Source organism: Jaculus jaculus, chromosome 7, assembly GCF_020740685.1.
Source record: "Jaculus jaculus isolate mJacJac1 chromosome 7, mJacJac1.mat.Y.cur, whole genome shotgun sequence".
Classification (NCBI taxonomy): Eukaryota; Metazoa; Chordata; class Mammalia; order Rodentia; family Dipodidae; genus Jaculus; species Jaculus jaculus.
Window position 1 is genome coordinate 30,226,707 of NC_059108.1, and position 13,600 is coordinate 30,240,306.

General features: G+C 39.0%; 1 pseudogene; it reads left to right on the top strand.

Moving 5' to 3' along the window:
- Positions 1 to 263: 263 nt before the first annotated feature.
- LOC101610878 overlaps positions 264 to 13,600 on the top strand; it is a 37,836-nt pseudogene continuing 24,499 nt past the window's right edge.

Genomic DNA, 13,600 nt, shown 5'->3' on the forward strand with positions numbered 1-13,600 from the left:
TTAAGAGGTATTATTGAAAGGTGTGTATTTATTTTTGCCATTTTCCAGAGTTCTTCTGGTTTTACCTTTTCTCTCTTGTATTAACTTCCATTTCAAGCCTGTATACCAGGCTTATTTGGTGGGTGCTGCAGTGGCTGGAAGCCCTGGCACACCCATTCTCTCTTTCTTTATCTGTCTGTCGCTCTCAAATAAATAAATAAATAAATAAATAAATAAATAAATAAATAAATAAACCAAAAAAATTTTTAAAAAAAGAAATCACAATGCAATTCAAGAAGGAGGTGGAAATGTTAAAGAAAAACAAAGAAAACAAATGCAATAACCCTCTTGAAAGTTCCCAAGAAGACCTCACCAGCAGAATAGAACACATGGAGGATAGAATTTTGGATCTCAATGACAAGGTAGACAAATTAGACTGGGACTCCAGAAACACTCTCAAGTTCAAAAAAAAGGTGCAAACAGAACATGAAGGAAATTTGGGATATTTTAAAAAGACCAAATATTCACATCATAGGTACCAGAAGGGAAATAAATACAGGCTAAGGGCATAAAGAATATCTTCAACAAAATTAGTGAAGCAAAATTTCCCAACCTTACAAAAGTGAGACCTATTCAGGTACAGAACACAGGCATAGAACACCAAATAGACAGACCCAGAGAAGAGATACCCATGTCATATAATACTCAAAATATGAAACACAGAAAATGAAGAGAATACTAAAATCTGTAAGAGAAAATAACTCATCACATACAAAAGTAAGCCTATCAGAATTACTTCAAATTTTTCAATGGAAACAAAGCCAGAAGAGCTTGAAATGAAGTATTTCAAAAACTAAATGACCATGGCTACCAATCCAAACTATTATTCCTCATAATAGAATGTGAAACAAAAATCATTCATTAAATAAATCATGTATGATGATATGATCACCAAACTAACCCTACAGAGAAAACTGCATGGAGTACTCCATATTTAGGAGATGAACCAACATGCAAACAAGGAGAGAAAAAGAAATAATAAAAACTAGAATGGAAATAAAAGTATGCAAAAACCAAAAACAAACAAACAAACAAACAAACAAACAACCCAATAACAATGCATTAAAACTAGAAATCAACAACAGAAACAACAAAAAACACACCAACTCCTTGAGACTGAACAATTCACTATTAAACAACAAATTTATTGTTGAAGAAATCAGAAAGGAAATCCATAATTTATTGAGTTGAATGGTGACCAAAACACAACATACTAAAACTTATGAGGCATAATGAAGCAGTTCTAAGACAGAAGGTTCTAGCACTAAATACTTACATTCCAGAAATAGAAAGATATCAAATAAGTAACTTAAATATCCATTTGAAGTCACTGGAAATAAAAGAACAATCCAAGCCCAAAAGTAGTAGATAGAAAGAAATTATCAAGTTCAAAGCAGCAATTAATGAATTGGAAATAAAACAATTTAAAAATATTATGCGGGCTGGAGAGATGGCTTAGTGGTTAAACGCTTGCCTGTGAGGCCTAAGGACCCCAGTTCGAGGCTCAACTCCCCAGGACCCACGTTAGCCAGATGCACAAGGGGGCACACGCATCTGGAGTTCGTTTGCAGTGGCTGGAGGCCCTGGTGTGCCCATTCTCTCTCTCTGCCTCTCTCTCTCTCTCTGTCACTCTCAAATAAATAAATAAAAATGAACAAAATTTAAAAAAAAAAAACATTATGCAACAAAGAACTGTTTTTTTGAAAAAAAAAAAAAACAAGAACAAAATTGGTAAATCTCTGGCCAGATTGTTCAAAAGAAAAAAAGAGAAGACTCAAGTCAACAAAATTACAAATGAAAATGGAGATGTCACAACTGATACCAATGAAAGTGGAAGAATCATCAGCTTATATTTCAAAAACATATAGTTCACAAAATTGGAAAACCTGGTAGAAATGGCTGAATTCCTTAACTCATACCAACTTCTAAAACTTAACCCAGAACAGATGGATTTTCTAAACAGACCTATTACTTCCAGTGAAATTGAAAAGTAATTGTCAAACTCCCGATATGTTTGTCCAGCCGTAGGTGGATTCAATGCTGAGTTCTACCAAACCTTCATTAAAGAACTAAAATCACTTCTCAAATTATTTTACACTATTGAAGAAGAGGGAGTGGATGGCGAGTCTGTGGGGAAAGAGGAACCCTCCTTACCCACTGCTGATGGGAGTGCAAACTTATGAAACCACTATGGAAATCGATATGGGGACTCCTGAAAAAGATGAAAATAAATCTACCATTTAATCCAGCTATACTACTCCAGGGAATGTGCGCTAAATACTGCACTCTTTACTACAGAGGTATTTGCTCAGCCATGTTTGTGGCTGCTCTATGAACAATTACTAGCAACTGGAATCAGCCCAGATGCCCATCAAGTGATGAATGGATAATGAAGATGTGATACATATACTACACAATGTAATTCTACTCAGTGGTAAGGAAAAATGAAATAACAAAGTTTGCAGGAAAATGGATAGAGTTGGAACAGAATCATTGTAAGTGAGGCCATGCAAGCACAGAAAGACAGACGCCACATGAGATTCCTAACTGAGATCAGTTAGAGATGAGTGCAAATGATAGTAAGCACCAGGAACATGGGCATAAAATTAGTGGTACGAGGAGAAGAAAGAAATATGGGGAGAGGAAAGGAGGAGTTACCTGACAGGTTAGGGCAGAATATTGGGGGTGAGAGTGGTTTGGAGGATAGGGGATAGGGAGGGAAGGAAGGGAAATACACAAAAGTTAAGAAAAATATTGTAGGGTTAGGCTTCATTCCACTTTCTCCAGGGCCCATCTTGCCAGACAATCCATTCATGCTCCTATTAAGGGTTGTATCTTTTAGTCTGTTATCCAGGAGGAAGGTTTCTATGGTACCAATTCATTTTGGATTTGGTTTTGTGTATATTCCCCCACCCTGCCATTCCCCTCCCCACAAACCCTTCCATCCCCCTTATCTGGTCCTTGAGTTGCATGTCAGGTATGATACCAATACAAGCCATTCCAGTGTAGGACCCACAAATGAGGGACAACATGCAGCTTTTGCCTTTAGTGGTTGTGTGAGTTCACTTGGTATGATCTGTTCCAAGTCTGCCCATTTTCCTACAAATGTCATTGTATAATTTTTTGTTACTGCTGAGTAGAATTCCATTGCGTATATGTACCATATCTTCATTATCCAGTCATCAAATGATGGGCATTTGGGTCGATTCCAGTTCATAGCAATCATGAATTGAATAGCTCTAAACAAGGTTGAGCAAATATCTCTATCATGAAGAGTGGACACTCTAGGTATATACCCAGTAGAGGAATGGCTGGGTCACTTAGTAGCTCTATTTTCATCTTTTTCTGGAATCTGCATATTGATTTCTATAGTGGTTGTACAAGTTTGCACACCTACAAGTAGTGAGTGAGGGTTCTTCTTTCCCCATATTTTCACCAACATTTATTGTCATTTGATTTTTAGTCCAGGCTGACCTGGAATTCACTATGTAGTCTCAGGGTGGCCTCTAACTCATGGTGACCCTCCTACCTCTGCCTCCTGAGTGCTGGGATTAAAGGCGTGCACCACCATGCCTGGCTCATTTGATTTGTTAATGATTGCTATCCTTTCGGGATTAAGGTGGAATCTCATAGTTGTTTTAATTTGCATTTTCCTAATGCTTAAGAATGGTGAACACTTTCTTAGGTGAGTATTAGCCATTAATTTTTCTTCCTTTGAGAATTCCCAGTTTAGTTCTCTGCCCCATTTTTTTGAGTGGATTGTTTGAGTTTTTTGTTACTTAGCTTTTGGAGTTCTTTGTAAATTCTGGATATTAGGCCTCTGTCATTTGGGTAGCTGGCAAAGATTTTCTCCCATTTTCTGGGTAGTCTATTGACTCTGTTTATGGTATGTTTGTTTGTACAAAAGCTTCTCAGTTTCATGAGCTCTCACGGCTGAATGAATATTTAATTTCCTGGGCTACTGGGGTCATGTTCAGGAAGTCTTTCCACACTTCTATATTGTGGAGAGTTGTCCCTATTTTTAATTCAGCAGTTTGAGAATTTCAGGTCTTTAATTCATTTGTAGTTGATTTTTGTGCATGGTAAGAGGAATGGGTCTAGTTTTATCTTTCTACATGTGGTTATCCAATTTGTCCAGCACAATTTTTTTTTTGTTGAAAATGGTGTATTTTCTGTAGTGTACATTGTTGGCTTCTTTGTCAAAAATCAAGTAGCTATATTTATTTGAACTGAGGGCTGGGTCTTCAATTCTTTTCCATTGGTCTATATGTCTGTTTTTATGCCAGTTCCGTGGCGTTTGTGTTACTATGGCTATGTAGTATAGCTTTAGATTGGGTATGGTGATACCTCAATAGGTGTTTCTTTTGATGAGGACATTTTTGGATATCCAGGGCCTTATTTGGCCCTGGCTGGTAAATTCCAGTACCAGAAATTAGTTACAACCCACATTGAGCTGTTGACCAGAGAGACTTATGAGGTTCCCAAAACAAGAAAGTTTTCTATCAAAGCACTTGATTACCTACCTGAGGGGAAAGGTAAAGCCTATTACTGAAGACAACACATACTGCTAATGCAGAAAATTGAGAAATCTGGCTGAATCTGGAAGGAAGACAGCTCACAGATTGTTTGCTTGGGTTGAAAATCACGACATGAGGGCTGGAGAGATGGCTTAGCAGTTAAGCGCTTGCCTGTGAAGCCTAAGGACCCCGGTTCAAGGCTCAGTTCCCCAGGTCCCACGTTAGCCAGATGCACAAGGGGGCGCACATGTCTGGAGTTCGTTTGCAGAGGCTGGAAGCCCTGGCACGCCCATTCTCTCTCTTTCCCTCTATCTGTCTTTCTCTCTGTGTCTGTTGCTCTCAAATAAATAAATAAATAATTAAAAAAAAAATCATGACATGAGATGCTGGGTGAAAATGACCATCGATTCTGTGAGCAAGCAGGGGACCCTGCTATGTGTGAGCACCCATCCTGACAACATATAAAAACCTGTGCAATAGTGGCACTTATCCTATGCAGGTAACCAGTTGTTTTCTGATTGGCTAAGAGATCTGCTCAGTGGGAAGGAAACCATAGCTGGAGCTGAGAACCAAGTCAGAATCCTATGGAGACCAAGATTATGGACTCCACTGAGAAGCTTCCACTAGTCTTTGCCAAAAATGAGGCTACAACCATCAAAATCTCTCCAAATCAACAATGCTTATGCCCTTTAACCTATCCTGATCTCACTCTCCATTGGAGAATCTGATTTTCTTTTTCCAAAAGCAACGAGAACTGAGGACAATCAAAATCTATCAACAGGACAAGGATAGCTGACTCCATGTCAGCAGGTGAACCACCCCTAGCACAGCAGCCAGGGCTCATGTGGCAACACAAAGGAATTGGCAAGATGAGCAAGAGTGCTGCTTCCACGCCAAGCCTGGCATCCTGGTCCCAGATGATGGCGACAGACACTAAGGATGCTCACAAATGTACCAGAGTAGAAATCCAGAAGCTTCTGAGAGCTTGACACTAAAGTAGAATTAAAACACACCCACAAGGGTCTGGGAATTTTTGCAGAAGAAGGGGCAGAAAGAATGCAAGAGTCACAAGGGGAGCGGGAATATCCAGAGGTATTTCCCACCCCCACAATGACTAACTGCTGCTCTCACAACTGATAACCCACAATTCCATGGTGAATACCAGCAACACCACTAAGGGGGGCCCTCAGTGGAGTGTGGGCAGGGAGGAGGGAAAGTACCAACACATGATGTGTCCATACAAAATTTCAGCTTAATTAAAAATATGTTTAAAAAAAGTTAAGATGATATGAATTTGTTCCACTGAAACCCTTATTCTGACTAGCATTCTGTAGGATATAACCACAATAAAGGGGGAGACAAGAAAGTCCTGACAGAATGTGGGAAAGGTTTAACCTTAAAACCACGGGCTCTGTCTCGTGAATCCTAGGCCATGAATTGGGTTACCTTCCACAGACTGCCAACAGGCCTGGTATGGCTCAAAGAATATTGTGAAAAAGTGGATAGAAAGACTGTTAGAGCCACAGAGTGGGTAGAAATACCCCGAAGCATGGTCCCCCTGCTGCTACTCCACGGGGACTTACTAAGGCCTTCATGACCCCATATATTATATATATATATATATGTTAAAAACAAATTAAAACTGAATACTATGGTGCTAATACAATATTCTTTTGTATTAGAATCAGTAAGAGTAAGTTATAACTCTCTAGAAAAAATAAATCAGTCCAAAAACTAAAAAAAAACAACAAATAAATAAAATCAGATTACAGTCTTCAGATGAGAGTTTAGAGGAATATTGCTCAGTGTTCTCCAGAAAAACAGAGAATACACACACACACACACACACACACACACACACACACACCTGTCGGTCTGTCTCTGTATGTATGTATCATCGTTACCTATCTATGGATCTATATCAGAAAGTGCATATGTAGAAATACATGATGATGATGATATAGATAATGATGTACACACATACAGATACAGAAGCAAAGTCATAGCATTTTAATTTAAGGACTTGGTAAACATGATGATGATGGGCGTCAGTGCAAAATCTTCAGGGTAGATTAGCCGGCTGGAGATCCAGCTGAAGATTCACATTTGAAGCTGTGATTTGAAAGCAGTATTATGAAGAACTTCCTCTTCATTAGGGCAGCTCAGTCCTTTATTTTCTTCTATCTAGGCTTTCAATGGATAGAGGAGGGCCACTAATATTAGGAAGAGTAATCTCCTGAGAACATTACTAATTTAGATGTTAATCTCTTCTAAACATACTGCTATAAGTTTATATCTTGAATGCCCCCCCCCCAAAGCCCTGTGTTGATGGCTTTGTCACCAGCCTATAGTGCTACAGGAGGTAGTAGAATCTTTGGGAGGTAGAGCCTAATGGGAGCAAGCTATATCCTTGTAGGGGAATACACTTGAGGGTAATATTGGGAGGCAGGCTTCCTCTTGTTTCTCTCTTTGCTTCCCAGTTTACATGAGGCAAATCAGCCTTCTCCATCACAAGCCATGATGCACTGTACTTCACAGAGCCATGTGACCATGAGCTGAAATCTCTGAAATTATGAGCTAAAATAAACTGTCTTCACTCCCTTTTAAATTGATTTCATAGCTGTTTTGTAATAGTAATGGAAACAGCCTTATAGAAACATCCAGAATTATGTATGCATATATATTTAATATTTTTTATTTATGTCAGAGAGAGATAGAGGCAAGTAGAAAGAGAGGGGAGAGAGAAAGAGTCCTTGGTGGTGTTCATTCTTCTCTGTGATAACCTGTAACTTAGGTAATATGATAAGTGAAAAATATTTAAGGGTTGGAGAGATGGCTTAGTGGCTAAGGCACTTGCCTGAAAAGCCTAAGGATCCAGGTTTGATTCCCCAGTACCCACATAAGACAAATGCACAAGGTGGCACATGCATCTGGAGATTGCAGTGGCTAAAGGCCCGGGTACACTCATTTTCTCTCTCTCTCTCTTTCAAATAAATAAAATAATTTTTAAAAGTTAACAAAATTAAATACTAAAATTACTAAATACTTAAATACTAAATTTAACTTCAATATTTATTATGTCTCATTAAAAGGAGATGAGGAGGAATAAATGAAACGTATTTGTTTAATATATGCATAATCATATTCATAAAAATAATGAATATGCTCATGACAAAAGCCGTCTTAATTTTTGAAACTGTGACCTGTTACAACTGATAATTACAACTTCCTTCTTCCCATTCTGTGTTCCCTTTTCTCTAGACAGGCACCTCAGTTGATGGGAGTTACCTGGCAGGGAAATCCAAATCGTCATTCCTGAAGGATCTGGGCCATTCATAGTTGTACCTTACATGAGTTGTTGCAGGTTTTCATTGATCCTTAGTCATAGGGTATAGAAACGCAGAGATGTCCTCAAGGGTCCCCCTCTTATCCCAGACATGCTCTTCCTTTCTCACAGAAGTAGTCCACTCTCCCTTTGACTGTCTTCTCAGGAAGCGCAGTGACTCAATTACTTTGCCTGTTGCTTCAGAGCTATGTGGAGCCCGGTGGAATCATTGTTACAACTCCAGTGGAAGAATCCTCCCCCTGGAACTAGGGCCTCTAGGCCAACAGAGCATAAGGTTATGAGAACAAAGAGCTAACTTTGCTCATGGGTCACCGTTTCCATTTTTCCCCCTTGATTTCTGGTCCCAGGAGCTGTGGCTATGGGAGAAACATTCATGTGTTGGATAATTATTCAGAGCATATAGAGCCTCTTGGAGGATCTTGCTCCAGATATTCAAGATACTGCTTCTAAATGTTATATTCCTCCTTTTACTAACCCAGCTGCTTCTGGAAGGTGGGAAATGGTAAGACACTGAATTCTACTGCAGAAGGTCATTGTCATGAGTTATTTTCTATGAAGTGAATTCCTAGGCTAGATTCCATGTTGTATGGAATACCATGATGTTTGATAAGGAATTTTATAAATATGTGGATGGTAACTTTGACCTTCTGGGGAGGAAACTCTGTCCCCTGAGTAAGTGTTAGGTAACAACACAGCTGCTCCTGGGATGGAAGTGGTCCAATGCAACCCACCTGCCACCAGATGATACTTGGTCACTCTGGGGAATGGTGCCATATTGAGGATGCAGTGTGGACCTTGCTGCTGACATACTGGGCACTCAGCAGTGGATATAGCAAGGTCATGCTTGGTGGGTGTAAGTCAGTGTTGCTGAGCTCAGGCATAACCTCCACACCTGCCTCTCCTCTTCACCCATGACTCTAATGAGTATTCATGGAACCAGCGCATCAATGCAATGGGGCCATTTCTCCTTTGAAGTGGAGTGAACAGTCAGGCACATTAGTCCATGTGAGCCTTCAAGAATGTTTGTGCAGTGACATTTCCTGTTATGCAGTGTCTACCACAGAGATGACTTAGTTTCTGTTAAAAATACATGTTATTTATTTGCAATGGGAGAGATAAATGGGTTCTCCAGGGCCTCTTGCCACTGCAAACGAACTCTGGACACTTGCACCTCTTTGTGCATCTGGATTTACATAAGTATTGGGGTATCTAACCCTGGGTTATCAGGCTTTGCAAGAAAGCACCTTTAACTGCTAAGATGTCTATCTATCCCTCCAGCCTTGAGATGATTTATTTTCAAGATTATCATATAACACTTGGTACTCTTAACAAGTCAGTAAGTAGTAGCCCAGGCCTATTTCACTATGGATCTAGGCCCTGAGTTCTTTCTTTAGAAGAAATATATTACTATTACATATAATTGTGAGATTTTAGACCAATAGACCAACCACTAGTCATATCTAAAAACTCCATATAAAGAAAATAACACACCCTAAAGTCATGCAAGTACAGCTAAATCAGGCATCATAAATCATACTGAGAAAAGAAATTTTGCTGACTATTTGATTTACAAAACTCCAGAATGGAAACATTGGAAAAGTTGCAAAACAAAGAAATTTTTTACATAATGTTGTCTGCATTTGTTTGTTTTAATCACGATTATTTGAAAACCCATTACATATAAACTACATGGAGACATTAAAATTTTTAAAATGAAAATTCATTGTAACAGGGAGTCAGCAAAAGTCTGCTCAAAAATTTAGAACCAAAGGGATAAAAACTATCAGAGTCTAGAAATTGACACTTTTCCTCATAATTTATGTTATCTTACTTCCAAAAGCATTTGATATAACTGAAAGTCATAAAAGGCCTAAGGAATGATACTATTAACATGGAGATAATTACTCAAGTGAGAAGATAGCTCATTGTTCTAGGAACCTTGGATTTATAGGGCATTTTACTTAGTTACATTGCTAAGGCAACAACCCAAGTTACTAAGTATTTCGTTCCCAGTCTCCTTAGTTCTTTGTCATTAGCAATCCATTCTTTCATTGCTCTATATCATTTCCCTTGAACTTCTCATGCCACCTGAGAAATTGTCACCATTTATTCACTGTTACCTGCGAAATTTATTTCCCATCCTTACAGCCCAGCCTGAATGTGTTACAGGTTACTTTCAGTGCTACCAAGTCCAAATTCATCATCACTCTCTGTCCTCTTACTGCCTTCATTTCCATCTGAGAAGTCATCATGCACCCAGCTGCTCAAGACAACCTGAATTATACATCCATTATCTCACACCTAATTAAACATCAGGGTTTGTCCTGACAGCACCCAAATAAACCTCCACCTTCCTCTACATCACCCTCCACTACCCTTGCCCACATCTTACCTTTTCTTCTGGAATGTTGTAAAAGCCTTCTTATTGGCCTCCATGACTCCAGTCCTCCTCTGCCTTTCTCCATCCTTGGCACTCCCCCACAATGATTTAGAACTATAAGATCCGATTGCTCTGTTCTCTGGTTCAGAATTCTTCAACAACTTCTCATGGCTGGTCTAATAACATTTTAAACATGACCACATGATGTCCTTCCTGTTGTGCCTTGTCAAAATACTCATTAAAGAGTGAGCTGCTTTACCTATGCACGTTTTTAAGACCATTCTGGTTTGTCTACAGATAGGATGGAATTAGCTGCATTCATGTTGTTAAAATAGTTTTAACTTAATTTTTATTTATTTATTTGAGGGAGAGAGAGAAAGAGGCAGAGAGAGGGAGAGAGAGAATGGGCATGCCAGGACCTCCAGCTACTGCAAATGAACTCCAGATGCATGTGCCCCCTAGTGCATCTGGCTTACATGGGTCCTAGGGAATAGAACCAAGGTCCTTTGGCTTTGCAGGCAAATGCCTTAAGTGCTATGCCATTTCTCCAGCCCCCAAATATTTGTAACTTATATGAATTGTGTCTTTCAAACAGGTAATTCTAGATATAATCTCACATCTGAGGGCCAGGGTTCTTCAGGTCATGGACAGACAGGGTACAGATTGGAGGCAGAGGGGTGAAATGTACTCTATTGGAGAGTTTTGGTAAATGACAGGGACTGTAGATGTCAAGACTGGACGTGAGGTGTGTGGACAAGGAAATGATTTTTATAAAAGTATCTCTAGGGAAGGTGGCTGGATGGTGGTATTTAGGGTGGAGTAAAGGAATGAGACAAGGAGTATAGCTGTTACCTTCCTATTGCTGGGACAAAACAGCTGATCTGAAGCAGCTTAGGGAAGGAAAGGGATCATTTCAGCTTACAGTCTCGAGGGGAAGTTTTATCATGGGGGGAGGGAGCATGGCAAGAACAGACAGCAGGGTATCACCTCTTGTCCAGTCAGCTATGTGGAGGCAGCAAGACTGAGTGAGCTAGTAATCCAGTAAGGAGGCTAGATTATAAAATACCAAGACCCACCCACTTATTAAAAATAAGTTATATATTTTATCAAAGTGAATTTCATCAATTATATTGACATAGGTGTTAATCTTATAATACTACCTTATTCATAGATGCCAACATTGTAATATTATCTTTTTGGTTTTTGAATGTATATAGGATCTCTAATATCTCATCCTTTCTTCTTCCTCCTTTTATCTTAATCAGTCTTGCTAGAGATTTATCAGTTCCAGATAATTTGTTATAGAGTTTATTTAATTTTTTACTTTATCATTTCCTCCTTCTGCAATGCCATATTTAATTTGCTCTTCCTTCTGTTTTTTGGTATGTGTGGTCCCGTGTGTGTACAATAGTAGGGGTAGTAATATGTGTGTGAAAAGGTATGCCCTATAGGCATGCCCAAGGATGCCAGGGAAGAATGCCAGATGTCCTCCTCTGCTACTTACCCTGCATGTTTTCCAGAACTGCTGTTTGCAATCAGACTGGGTGGCCAGTGAGCCCCAGTGATTCTCGTCTCTGCTCCCCACCGCAGATGTGTGTGTCCACACCCAGCTCTCTACAGAGGGGCTGGGGAAACCCAGGCCCTCTCGGGCTCTCATGCTTGAACAGCAAGTGTTCTACCTACTAAGCTGTCTCCCCAGTCCCTTTCCTTGACTTCTTAAGATAAAAATTTAGATACTTTTCTTTGTTCCTGTCTTGATTGCTAAGAGTTAAAGCTCCGATTTCCCTCTAAACATTGCTGTAGGTTTATCTTATACATTTTCATGTGTTGGATTTTCATAATCACTTTCATCTTTGTCCTTGTGATTTCATCTTTAACTCATGGTAATTTAAAGTTCACTGTTTGATTACCAAATACTTTAAAAGTTTTCTAGGCATAATATTGCTGTTGATTTCTAATTTAATTTCATCGTAGACAGAGAACATATTCTGTAAGATAAACCTTTTGAATTTGAGACTTTTTTTCATTAAACACATAGCCTATTGTGATGAATGTCCCCCCAGCACAGTTTACTTGAAAAGGTAATATATTCTTACTTTGGGGTATTGTTCTTTGTAATTGTCAATAATTCAAAGGGTTGATAATGAGGTTGATATAATTTACATTCTTTCAGATCTTGTCTAGGTCTTCTCCAGTCTTTATTGAGAGGGTTTTAAAACTTCTATGATTGTGAGGCATGGTGGCACATGCTTTTAATCCCAACACTAGGGAGGCAGAGGTAAAATGATTGCCATGAGTTCGAGGCCACCCTGAGACTCCATAGTAAATTCCAGGTCTGCCTGGGCTAGAGCGAGAAGCTATCTTGAAAAAACAAAAAAAGAAAAAACAAGAAAATAAAACTTCTATGATTATGTATTTTATCTAGGCTGCTCTTTAATTCTGGTGGGTTTTCTTTCATGTGTTTTTAAGCTCTAGTTTTAGCCATGCACACTACATTCAATGTGTCCTCCCCATAAAACTTCTATTACTCTCCTTTTCCTAAAGCCTACTGTAGGCACACATTAAAATAACTATACCAGATGTCTATATTTACTATTTTTTATTTCATTTATTTTGAGGGGGGAGGGAGAGAGACATGTGCCCCCTTGTGTGCATGTATGACATTGCATGCCTGCATTGCTGTGTCTGGCTTACATGAGACCTGGAGATTCAAACGTGAGTTCTTAGGCTTCAGAAGCAAATGCCTTAACCACTAAGTCATCTCTCCAGCCTCTGTATTTACTATTTTCATCATACATCTTTTTCTTTCTCTTTTCTATTCACCTTTCCTTGTACTTAAGTATGTACTTTCTAGAGAGTATATACCTGAAGATGCTCCATTTACATCAATATAAGTTTTACATGGTTGGAGGTTTGTTTTATTTGTTTGTTTGTTTGTTTTGGAGGTAGGGTCTCACTGTAGCCCAGGCTGACCTAGAACTTACTCTGTAGCCCCAGGTTGGCCACAAACCCACACAGACCCTCCTACCTCAGCTTCCCAAGTGCTAGGATTGGGCATGTGTCACCACGCCTGGTCCTTTGGGCTACTTTTATTACATATTTTATATTTATGTACAAGGAAAATCCTGGAGTATAAGGTTACTATTTTGCTTTAATTTTATAATATACAACATAAAATAATAAAAATAATATAAAATTATACCCTTCATTCTTGCACATATATTTACATCTTCTGTTGTTGTTCATTCCCTTCTGACAACCCAAATTTCCATGTGATGTAATTTTTTTTTAGCCTGAAAGTTGTCTTCAGTGCTTTTT